At 40.1% G+C, this 12,920-nt stretch overlaps 1 protein-coding gene across 4 annotated transcripts in view; it reads right to left on the bottom strand.

Moving 5' to 3' along the window:
- atp2b4 (ATPase plasma membrane Ca2+ transporting 4) overlaps positions 1-12,920 on the bottom strand; it is a 130,463-nt gene that overhangs the window by 98,381 nt on the left and 19,162 nt on the right. The gene's annotated exons all lie outside the window — the stretch shown is intronic.

The raw sequence follows: 12,920 nt of genomic DNA, 5'->3' as shown, positions 1-12,920 counted from the left end.
CTCATTTGTAAGTCGCTTTGGATAAAAGCATCTGCCAAGTGAATAAATGTAAATGTGATAATTACCTGTAGGCACATTATGACTTACGTGAGCACTACAGAAGTGTTATATTGAACCACAACATTACAAACAAAAATCTGATGAAAAGGATGGTTTAATACTTAACCAAAATAAAACCAAGAAGGCACATGACTTGTTTTGCTGGCATCCCAGCTACAATCAGATTAACACACTCATCTAAACAATAAATGGACCAAACACTTACATTCTTTGTGAAATTTTTGGAAAGCATTTGAGGATATGCATTAGAGTGCTATGGAGACACCCATGTAAATGTTTATGCAAAATGTGGAACAGCACTGCTTTGCAATAGTCTATATATGTGGGGGGGAAAAACATGGTGGTCCAAACTACTCCCCTGGTCATTTACCAGCGTGCATTTCCCACCCTCATGCCCCCTGAATACCAACATCAAACAAACCGAGAATAGTTGCACAGCGAGAACGCTGCACGGCAGCTGTCCTAAACCGCCGCCTCTGCCCTGATCATGTGTCTATTTGATAAATACTCCAGTAACTGAAGCTGAGAGAAGCAAATGAGCAAAGAGTACATGTGAAAAAGCAAAGCTCTGTAGCCCAACGAGAGTGAAGACATTTCTAACAACCCATGACTGATTAACAAGTCATTGTAAAGCATATCAACAACAGTGCACCTCAAACCATCACACAGACTATTCTCCAGAAACATCAGCAAATGCTGGTCAAGTTTACAAAGGCTCTGCTCTCAACCTGATCTCACCAGAATATTTGAAATTCCAAAATACACACACAAGTCAAGTGAGTGGTGCCTGAGGTCTATCCCAACGTCAGTTTGAAAGAGTCAGGGGGCAACATGACGGGAGAGCAGAGGCAGATGTATCACCTGTTCTGGAGTCATGGGAAGTGGGGTATATCCGGAGGCTGGAGGCTAGCTATTAATAAAGTGATGATGAGTGTAAAGGGAGGGGGATCCCTGAATTACCAACTGCACTGGGTTAATTATAGTATGACTCACGGCAAATACTGATGTCCCATCAGTCTCTGGACGACTAACTACAGGAGGGGGCCAACATTTCTGTTTCTTCAACAAGCATGTGCATGCTGCTCATGAAACGTGCAGGATTAAATGGGTGTGAACTTGCAGTCAGGTTTGGCCTGACTATATATTTGCAGTGGACATGGCTTTGTGGTCTGCTACGCACTGATTACAATTTTCTAGGCCGATTCCGATTTCCGATTTTTCAGTGAGTTTGACCTGCCGATACCGATTTTATCCGATTACATTTTTTCTAACCACTTTACAGCACACACAAATATTTATTTTCTATCTTTTCTTTAATAGAACATTTTACATTTTGCATAGAACATAGATCATTTTTTTAACAGATAATCGCTATAAAATAGAATCATATAAATTACTCCTGGTTTGGGAAATTCACACACATCTAAAGTGCAGTGTTATGGAAGAACCATTTCCTTCTATTCATATCCAACAATTTTTTTTAAATATATATTTAGCAAACTAAACTTCTGTATGAAAACAGGCAATGGAAATAATATTATATATATATATATATATATATGTGTATATGTATATGTATATGTAAATGTATATGTATATATATAGAGCCTTGCAGTATAAAGATATTTCTATATTTTCTGGCTAGTTTACTTTATTTATTTTTTATAATCAGAACCATACTTGCAACCAAAACTGAATAATGAAAACAAGTTTAAATGGGTAAATCTTCTACAAATATTTTTGAGTCTTTGTTTTCTTTTCTGACATACTCCAGTTCTTGTTAAAACACACTAGACATACTTATTCTGTGCATTTTGAGCACTTTTTGTGTGAATTAATTTTTAGTTTGTCCATCAAAAGTGTGCTTTCACTTTAATTGAGCGTGAGGAGCGTAGCAAAAATAGACCCGCGCCGAAACCCGCGCTTCACTGCTGCTCCTGCTGCTGGTGTGAATGCACTCATTGATTAACATGCACAACGAAAAAAACAATGCGCTGCTCACGCGCCGCTGACATTTGCGGTGTGAAACGGCCGTAATTCACGAGGTTTCCTACATGTGCGTTCCCGTGTGCGCGTGTGATGCTGATGTTGCGCGATGCGGCACCCGAGTGCATTTGACCGGCATAAAATCGGCATATGTCAGACTGACCGGTCGGTCGCCGGCATCGGTGCATCTCTAATTACTAGTGATATACTAATTGTCTGCCAGTCTCATATTTGGCCATTTTTTTTTATTATCGGCATCAGCCTTTCAGTCCATTTCACTGATAAAAAGTGCTATTTTTCTCTTGTAACATTCCAAAAAAGTAAATAAGTGTGACTGTATTCATTTAATTAGCAATAACATTATGGATTACAAATTACATAAATTCCCCATAATCAATCGTTCCATTAATCGATGAATTGTTAACCTTGACCTCTTAAATCTGTAGCTGAAGGTCTCTTTAAAAAAAGTGTCGCCTTCGCACATGTAAACAGTATACAAATTATGCTTTTGTGCCATGTTTTTGTTTGTAACTTTGCGAAACATTAGTAAACCATTAGGGATGGGGCCGATCCGATCCAGTATCGGTATCGGGACCGATACCAGCGTAATTCACGTATCGGATTTTCCCGATCCAACCTGCGGAGATATCCGATATCCTTGAGTCATGTCTGCGCTTTAACGTTGTCTGCTGAAATGACTCCAAAAGTGATTCCCGCCGGCTAGTCTGCTAGCTGGCTGCAAACTGCGGAATGGATTTCCTGAACGGAGGCGCGGCTCAATGAGACACAGAGTTATGAGACACGCCACCGCTCAGGAAATCCATTCCGCAGTTTGCGGCCGCTGTGTGGAAATACTTCACACTGGAAACACCGCAGAGCAAGACAGCAAAATGCAATGTTTGCAAAGCCGTAATTCAGAGCTCGTTGAAGCTCCCTCGCGTCGTACAACACAACGAATGCAATCAAACATTTAAAAAACACCACGTTACTGTGCGTTCACACCAAACGCGAATAGCGCGTCAAATTCGCGTCTAGTTGGACGCTTGAATATTTTGAATCCATTCGCGCGCCCAGAGCGAAATTGATGCTCGCAAAAAGCAAACGTTTGAAGCGAAATTGACGCGCGTCTGAGGCGAAATCCGCTTGTCTGTTTGCACATGGCTGATGTTGATCGAGCATTCATCGAGAGAGTTACAGCATCGGAGCGAGGATCACCCTTTAGATAGTGTGTGTGTGTGTAAGATGTTTACACTTGCACTTTTCTTATATTTCAAGACTCAAGTATTTGACATTTTGGGAATGTAATAAATATTGACATGACCTACAGTTGCATATTTGTTTTCAGAATGGGATTTTTCCTGTTAACAGGATTTACTGTTTTTCTGACTTCCTTTTCTGACCTTATACTTACCATACATGCATAAATATGTAGGCCTACATATCATACTTGCCTGTTGAGAGAGGAGTTTATTTCAGCATCATATAAAATAAACAATAATGATAATAATAATATTAAAGCAAACACAGCTCTGGTATCGGAATAGTATCGGTATCGGCCGATAACCAAATTCAGGTATCGGGATCGGATCGGAAGTGAAAAAATGTGGATCGGTGCATCCCTATAAACCATAGTACAGAAGTCAACATTTTAAGTGTATCAAAACCTTTCATCAAAGCTATACATGAATTTTAAACAATACCCGTTCTTGTCTTAGGACAACTTTGATTCACTTTTTTGATCCACTTCAAATGTTGACTACTGTAGATCACATATCTTTGTTTAGAGCAGGCGGTCTAGAACGAGCCCAAACACAACATTAGACAATGTGTACATCACAGAGTGGCATGGCATGCTCAAGACTCGAAAACTGCGACCATTTTGGTCACATATGCTCCCGAATTTTATCTCTGTGATTGTTGAGGTGCAACAATACAGTCACCAGTCCACCGTTCTATCACATAACCAATTAAACTTCATCTTTACATTCATAACTTTAAAGCAGATTTCAGGTTGGTTAATATTGGTCGTCAATCACTTCCTTTGTCACGTGCCAAGGAGCTAACTAGCGTGCAAAATGTAAAGAGCTGAAGAAAGAAAAAAAAAAGAACACTGTTACATATCACATACCCAGCACTTGATTAGTCCTGGTTAACAACTTCACTAAAATGCTCCCACAAGGTAGTACTTCTCACAAGGTTCTTCTTTCTTTCCTTTTTTGAAATTTCTCTCAGATCGGTTTTGCCTCCATTGCTGCTTAAACAAGTGGACCCTACAACTGCATAGCTTAATGAGAGTCTTCTAATTAGTGCCTGATGGAAAAACTTTAATATTCTATCAGAATCCATCTCCATCTCTCAGAGAGTGTGCGCGAGTACTGAACAGTTTAAAATAACTAATATTTTTTGAGAGAGACAGAGAGAGAGAGAGAAGCAGCACCACTGAAGCACCACTGAATCACTGTTTGTGAAACGAATTAGATTTTTAAATAATGGCAATAAGCTATATTTATGGTGTTAATTGTGGAAATGTGTCATCATAGTCTGTTAAAAAGGTCCATCATGCTGTTGTACAGACAACTCAGAACTCAGTATCTGATATTCAATACAATGGCTCTCTTGTTTGTATAATATTGCTAACATATCCGCCACAGTGCGGTGTATTCACAGTGCTCGACATTTAGCCTTTTCATGCACTCTAGATATCGGTATGGGCCATTTAATATATATATATATATATTAGTCCACCTCTAATTATTACAGCAGACTACTTCATAAATACAGAAGCAGCAATGGGCTTTAATCACCACAACTGTGTCCGACAAATTGCTAGTCAGTAAAGATGCTTCAATACTTGGTAAAGAGGATTAGTACTTTGTACAAATTTAGCACATTCCTCAAGATCTGAATCATTCCCAACTTCGGTCACAGCAGATGTTACGACTGAAATAAAACAGCTGGGACTGTGTTGTCTTGAGATTACTGGTGCTGTCTTTTTAAAACATTGCATTTTTTCTGAAGAATATAATTAGTACAAGCAAATCAAATTTGCAGTGCATGTATGCCTTTCTTAAACAGGACAGGCATGTTTTGGAATCTGCGTCATGAGATGCTCTCCTAGTTGCCTGGAATGCCACTCAACAAGTCTGTAATTGTATAGGAATTTATACAAGTACAAGTGCGCGAGTGTTTGTTATAAGAGTTCATCTCTGCAGACCCTAACCAAAGATTGAAATAAATCTAATTCCAGGCATTCCAGTCCTGTCTTACAGTCCAGACACAAGCCGAATGCAAAGACAAGCAGAAATATGCCATTCCAAACTATTCAGCAAAACAGTCCGAGGCACACAATGTGCATTCCTGCAGTTCCGTTGCAAGAATTTTGAAATTGCTAGCTTACAATCTGATGTGAAAAACTTTCCACACAACAGCACATTCTCTCTTCCTCTTGCCTTCCCTGTTCCCCTTTTCCATTTCTCCTCTCCCCAGCCTGGCTTCTGTACCGGTCAGAGAAAAAAGACTGAGCTCTTGTGACCGTCATGCCGAGCCACTCCGAAAAACCTACGTGGGCCCAGCCTTCATTTAGAAATTATTCCATGCTGTCAGTCGCAGAGAAGAAGGTGGGAAAATACTACCAACAACAGACCCACAAAGTAAAGCGAGACTGGAAAAGGAAAGATTCCAAATGACTTTAGGGAAAATTAAACACATTGGGAGAGAAACACCACCCTGCTCTCATGTAGGCGGTTAAGTGGTTGTGTGATATTTCTTCTTCCAAAGCCATATTTGTCAAACCACCTCCATGCTAATGACACGCTACACAAGTTTAAACCCACTCCGAAGCTCAGCGCTAGGAAAAAAAATAAAAAAAATAATGCAGCCATGCAGATCGCCCATCCTGGTCGCTCTTATTGAATTAACATCTTGTCACTCCTGTGACCTTTGCATCGAGAGTGTACCTTCTTGATGTGTACTTGTTACAGAAAATTGACTACCAGATGGACTGGATGAACTTCAGATTCATTAAACAAAAAACAATCAACACAGATCCTGACATTCATGTTGTGTGACGGCTGAGCGGCAGTTGAGCTTTAAAATAAAATGCCACAATGAATGTTGCGTAACCTCCCCAGCACCCCTGCTCTCCCTTAACCGAACACACAAAGAGCAACAAGCCTTGGCAAGAAGCAGAGATAAAAGGCGTCTAGCCCAAATGTTTAGTATATGATGAAAATGGGAACGGAAACTGTTTGCGGAGCAAAGTGAAGCCTTCAGAAGCTATAGGATCTCAAACACCAGCTGACAGTTGCATTACTGCACTTGAGGAAGTATTCAGATCCAAGTTAATGGCCAATATCTTTGAAACCCCTGGGTAATACTACTGACAGATGACTTGCATGTTTCGCCAAAAAAGATAAACCAAAATGACCTAGTTTGCAGTGTGGCACTTTTCTAACTGCTTGACATTGTGCTGTCTCACCTGAGTGAGGACTATGAGGGCTTTAAAGTAAAGTGCTTTGAAATGCAACATCAGATGTGAGATTTCAGTTTTGTAATTGCTGAGCTGTGTTAATGAGCAGCAGCGTTCACTATGTGGTCTGTGCTTTTTAATTTTTTTTTAAATCAGGTCATGGGTGGGGTCTTTAGCACATAAAGCCAGGTAATGAGAGTAGTCAGTGCACTAGAATGGCTTCCGGATGCCTAAGTGTGAGTTCGCATGTGCTGTTAACATAATTTATGGGGTTTTGAAAGGCGTAGACAAAATAATAATAATAATAAATAATATAGCTGCAAGCAGCAATTATAGGGGGCAAGCAGAGCAAGGAGCAATTAAAGACATTAAGATAATTTAAGGCAAAATAGCTGAATATTCAAATACAGTAACTGAAAATATGATTTAATGAATTATCACTTTCGACCAATAGGTGGCGCAGTTACGAAATTGATGTGGTGTGGTCAGAGTGAGGTGACAATGACACATACAAAGTTTGGTGTCAATATGTCAAGGCATTGCAGAGATAAAGCCTGAATAGTCATTTTGTCATCATGCCTCAACTTTGCTGCTGCGTATACAAAAACGGTTTGGTCTATCGACACGAAATCCATAAAATTTAGTCGGCACGGCCTGGAGATGATACGATAAAATTTTGGTGAAAATCGGACAAACGGTCTAGGAGAAGATTGAAAAAGTATGTTTTAAAAGAAAATAAAGATGTCGGACAGGAAGTTTGGCTGACTATGGCAATTGGTATCTAAGTTTTCGGCATTACCCAAGGAATCCATTAAGACCAGTGTCATTACAATAGCCAAATTTATTCAAAAGTTATTAGCATTTTGGAAATTTTGTTATAACTTTTTTATCACAAGGTGGTGCTGCCACAAAACTTTGAGTACCTTCAAGGCATGGTTCCGATGACTCATACCCAAGGGGGTAATATTTCAGAAAAACCGGAAGCTTCCCCGGGGGCCGCCATTGATTAGCAGACCATCACCTGCTGTTAGCATTCCATTGACTCCCATTCATTTTGGCGTCACTTTGACAGCGAATAACTTTACATCTGAGGCGTTTAAAGACTCCATTTGTCCATTATTTATTTCTAAAGAAACATGAAAATTTATAAAAGGCTCCATTACCTTGTATCTTATGTAATGGCCCCGTAGAAGCAGTTTTTGTAAAAATAGGCTAACGATTGCGTCATAACCACGCGACTCTCTGTCGCACAGTAGAGAAATTACCATATGAACAGGAGGAGAAGCTTGCGGGCAATCGGGGGGACGTGGAGGCAAAATTACAAAATAATTAATCAGAATACTTAGCAAAAGTTTATCCTGCTCCTAGCTCATGGACACCTCCTACTCAAACTCTCCGTCTCTGCAAGTTTCGGAAGTAAGGGTGTCAAGATTCTCCAAATCCTCGATTCGATTACATTTTCGATTGTAAAGTCACGGTTCGATTCGATTCTCGATTTAAAAAAAAAATTTTTTTGAAAGCACAAGCTATGCCATTTTTAGACTTTTATGCAATGTAATAATATCTGACCTTTATTCGCAATGTACCACACACTACATTGTCAAATTTAAAACGTTTATTAACAACATAATGTAACAATAACTTATATCTTCAGTCAATTGGAAACTTAAACAACATAACCTATTACCTATTATAGTCCCGGGGCTCCCTGGACTCCTCAGAGCTGTCACAGGCGAATAGCACAGCGTTTTAAATTGGGTTCCCACAGCGTTTGCAACGCAGTACGAGAGAACGTTCTCGTAAGGGAACGTACTTGGTTACTTGCGTAACCTCGGTTCCCTTAGAGATAAGGGAACGAGTACTGCGTTGCCTTGCGGTGCTATTTCGCTCATATCAGGTACTTCGCTTCAGTCGATTTAAACCTAAAGTCCTTTGGCGAGTTTTCTCTGAATTTATACACTTCAGCCGCGTCCAAATTGGCGCGCTCGAGGTTGGCAGGGCGCCAAGCGCTCCTACTCGCCATAGGTTCGTGCAGTTGCCGCAGCACAGCCAATCAGCTCGCTCATACGAGCTATGATGCTCTCGCTGTGCAGCTGCAATGCGTTTTAAAGGAGACATATCATGCTTTTAAATTGTTCCTTTTTACATATAAATCATACATTTGTAGTCTATATAAAACGGAACTGCAATGCTTGGGTCTGAATTCCTCATTATTATAGCTCCACAGGCCCCTTTTTTACCCCTTTTCTAATGTGCTTCTGAAAGCAACTCGTTTTGGTGCGGTCTCTTTAAATAATATTGAGACACTTCATACCCCGCCCCCTCTCCAGGTTGTAGCGGTGACACTCGGTTCAACTCCACCCCGTTCGGCCATTTTTGTAGTCTGGTAGCAGAGATAGGATTATCTAGCGCACAGAAACTTTTATACACACGTTATTAACAAAATGTCAACAACGGAAGACTTGTCCAGCCAGCCTTACATGTTCGAGCCAGAGCCGGAGCGAGATGAAAATGAAGACGACGAACCTGCAGAACAACGTCTTCATATGGATGTATCGCAATGGTGTGTACTGTATTTACACATGAAACTTTGGTCTTCCGACCTTTTACCACCGTGTCGATTTATTTTGATTAATATGTCCGAGGGAGAGAGAGCAAGACAGCGTCTAGTTTGGAGACGGTGATGTCTTGTTTACACTTTCGCCTGGCTCTGAAGAGAGAGAGTGAGCGCGCGCGCGACCGGGTCTCTCTCTCTGCTCGTTCTTTCAGTTAAACATGCTCCTGTCACAAGCGCGGCAGTTCATCTAAATTAGACGGTGTAATGAAGCGTGTGGGTTACTACATCCAACAACCGAACATTTTAACTTACCCTCTCGTAACTTCTGCATCCTTTAGCTTGGACTACAAAATTGCAGCGAGAAATAATAATGGCGGATTGCTCGAAGTGTTGGGCCGGAAGTCAATGTCCTTATTTGGCAGTTCCGCTGCAAATACTGTGACGTGATAGTTCAAAAAACGTTATAGATAACAGAAAAATCTGAACCGGTTGAAAAATATGACCAAAACAGAATATAAAGATATCAACGAAGCACCTGAAGAGAATAATTTAATCTTTTCTGTACTTCTAAACACTCCAAATATACAACAAAATGCATTTAAGGGCTAAAAAAGTGCATTTAGCATGATATGTCCCCTTTAAAATAAAGGCTTCAATATTCTCGAGAAAAGGAGTTTTACCTATTACAGGCAAGCCAAGATGACGTGACATATGGGGCGTGGCAGCATCGACGATTCCATTTTTTTATTCGATAATCGAGATTGAGCATTAATTTCGATCGATTTCGATTTAAAATCGAAATCGTGACACCCTTATTCGGAAGGGAATTATTCAGATTTCTCTTGGCACTAGAAGACAGACAGGCTGCTCACGTCACATCTACGTCGTCAAGCTCAGTTTGAGTCTGTGCAGTATGGTCAGCCATCAGGAAGTGAGTGCTTCTAATTGACTTCACTTTTCTCCGATGAATCCACTGTGTCCATTTCTTTTACTGTCTTTGCTCATACTGGGTTTCGTGACGATACGCTAATGCGTTCATAAAGTATAGCATTTTACATCACAATACTGTAATGAAGTCAATGCCAATTTCATGTTTTGTTCCATTATAGTGCAAACAAGAGGCACAATTTTTTTTGTGTGTCCTCAGAGTGCCCATACATGTGTGTGTCAAATTTGGAGAAAATCTCTCATTTCGTTTTGGAGTTATAGACATCTGTATAAACACACACACAAAAAAATACCCACGCCTGACTTTGTTTGCATTTTCTTGCCACTTACTATTCATATTTTGACATTTGGGCATTAGCGTATAGCCAACGACCTATGTTTCCAAACTTCTGACGGTGTTTCATCTCGATCGGTCTAACTGTTTCGAAGATATTGGCAAAAGTTTTTAAGCACTAAATCACCATGCTACACAAACTGCAAGGCGAAACCTACTCGGCAAGGATTCAGGAATCTAAGGATATGACTCCTGTGAAAATCAGTCAACCACACCCAGAGTTATAAGCATTTGACAATCTCATTTTACCACTAGGTGGCGCTGGTTCGAAACTTCTCAGGCTCCTTCAGGGCGTCGTACTGATGACCCATACCGAGTTTCGTAACAACACGTTAATGCGTTCATAAAATACAGCATTTTGGTACGAAATTCAAAATGTCCGACGCCTAAAATGGTCGATATGGAAAAATTGGATATCAGTCGACTCAGCATGTTGTCCTGAATCTAACAAGACCACTTTTATGATTTCTGAACAATCCGTTCAGAAGTTATAAGCAAAAATAGCCATTTTTCGTATCTCCGAACCAGTAGGTGGCGCTGCGCCAAAACGCAGTATGTAGCCTCAGGTCATCTTACTACTTTGAGGAAATATTTGTTTTACCAAAGTTTATGTTGCATCAGATCATTCACTCTAGAGCTCGGCTTTTATCTTTTAAAGGGCCCCTATTATGGATTTTTGAAAATGACCTTTCATGTAGTGTGTAACATAGCTCTAAGTGAATGAAAACATCCTGCAAAGTTTTAAATCTGAAAGTTCACCGTATATAAAGTTATTGTCTTTCAAGAGTCGACTCTGAGTCAATTAAATAAATCGTTTTTCAAACGAGTCATAAGCCGTTTCGTTGTGACGTCAAGACGAAACATTAGCATATTGCCCACCTACTTATTGCATGCACACACCAGGGAGAACTTGAACCTCAAACCAGCAGCTGATTCCTGTGGATACTGGATAGCATCATGTCGAGAAGACGCTGTGCTCTACACTGTGAAGGTAAAGCCAGTTTTTTTTCAACTGCCCAAGGACGAGCATGTGAAGAATCAGTGGTTAAAATTCATCTTTACCACGATATCACAGCAGTATAATACTAAACTTTTTGCTTCTAAAAGCCATCCTTGAGATGGAGGTTCGGGTTGAATGAATAGTTCTTCCAATGTTTCATCATCGGACTCGCGCTCGAATTGATATGGTCAAATCGACGTCATTGTTCGTTACTGTGTTTAGTTTACAGTGTAGGAAGCCTCAGGACAAGCATAGCTGACGTTGTTATGGGGTTGACGCGCGCTGTACGCGGTAAGCCAATCACAACAGACTGAGCTGTCTGGCCAATCAGAGCAGAGTAGCTTGTGGAAAGGAGGGATTTAGAGAGATTGATTCATCTGACGAGTTTTTTGAGAATCATTGAAAATGTTTTGATGTGCAAATGTATACTGAGGAAATTAAACAGTTTTTTTACCTTTGATGCATGTAAACATGTTGTAGGAGACTCCAAAACAACATTAGGAAACTTTAAAATAGCATAATAGGGGCACTTTAACATGTTACTTTATCGATGTGCGATGTGTCAAGTATAGGGATCATAGTTGATCAGTGATCCGTACGGGCCAGCTGGAACATATATCACAGAAAAACAAAGTATCGCAAGTAGGGATGCACGATATTGTTTTTTGCTGATATTTTTCAACTCATTTTGGCCGATACCGATATACATTTATTTTTTGAAGTGCGGGTGGCATGACATCAGTTGATGTAGTCTTTAGCTTCAAATAAAAATTCTAAAATTATTTTAAACCTTGGATTCAAGTTATTTTCATCATCCATTTGATAATTTTATTACAGATTAATAAACTGTATATAAAATTATTTAATTTACAAGTGTAATGCTTGTGATGTATGACATCAATTACTGCTTTATTTATTTAGAAACAGAAGTAACTTCAAGTTATTTGTGTATTATACTTTTCGTTATTAGTATAACAGTGCCCCCACTAAATAAATATAACATTCTACCGGCCAGGCACTAGGACCTAGAGGAGGCTTCTGCAGCTGTGGAGGCTGCTGCACACCCTAGTAGTAGAGAGTGACTATTGATGGGCATCACACAACGGACGCGTCCTTATGTACTTGCATTCACAAATTCAAGGCTGCAATCGAAAACTGTGAATCTAATCACCATTACACAATATACACAAAAGTTCACTTAAAAAATGAACACGCTGCTGACATGATCTTATTGCTAGCACTCCTTCTGCATAAGAGTTATTGCAGGCCAGGCCCATATCAAAACATTATCATATCGGCATAAAAACTGCTAAAAACCTTCAAGTATGGCACTGGCCAAACCTTCTCACTGGCACGCCCCCCAACTCATAAAGATCGGGGCTTAAAGAAAGTCCCGAGCTTCCCACTCGTATTTACGACATTGTGGTGGCGTTCATGCGCACCATTAGTCCTTATAGACCTTATGTAGCCCCACCCCTTTTCAGTGCTGCACTCGATGTGCGTCTTCCGGTTTGTATTTCCATACCATGAAGGCAAGATCTTATGGATTTATGAATGAACAGCTTGT

Source organism: Leuciscus leuciscus (assembly GCF_965113295.1).
Source record: "Leuciscus leuciscus genome assembly, chromosome: 23".
Taxonomy (NCBI): domain Eukaryota; kingdom Metazoa; phylum Chordata; class Actinopteri; order Cypriniformes; family Leuciscidae; genus Leuciscus; species Leuciscus leuciscus.
This window is presented reverse-complemented; position numbering and strand designations above follow the sequence as displayed.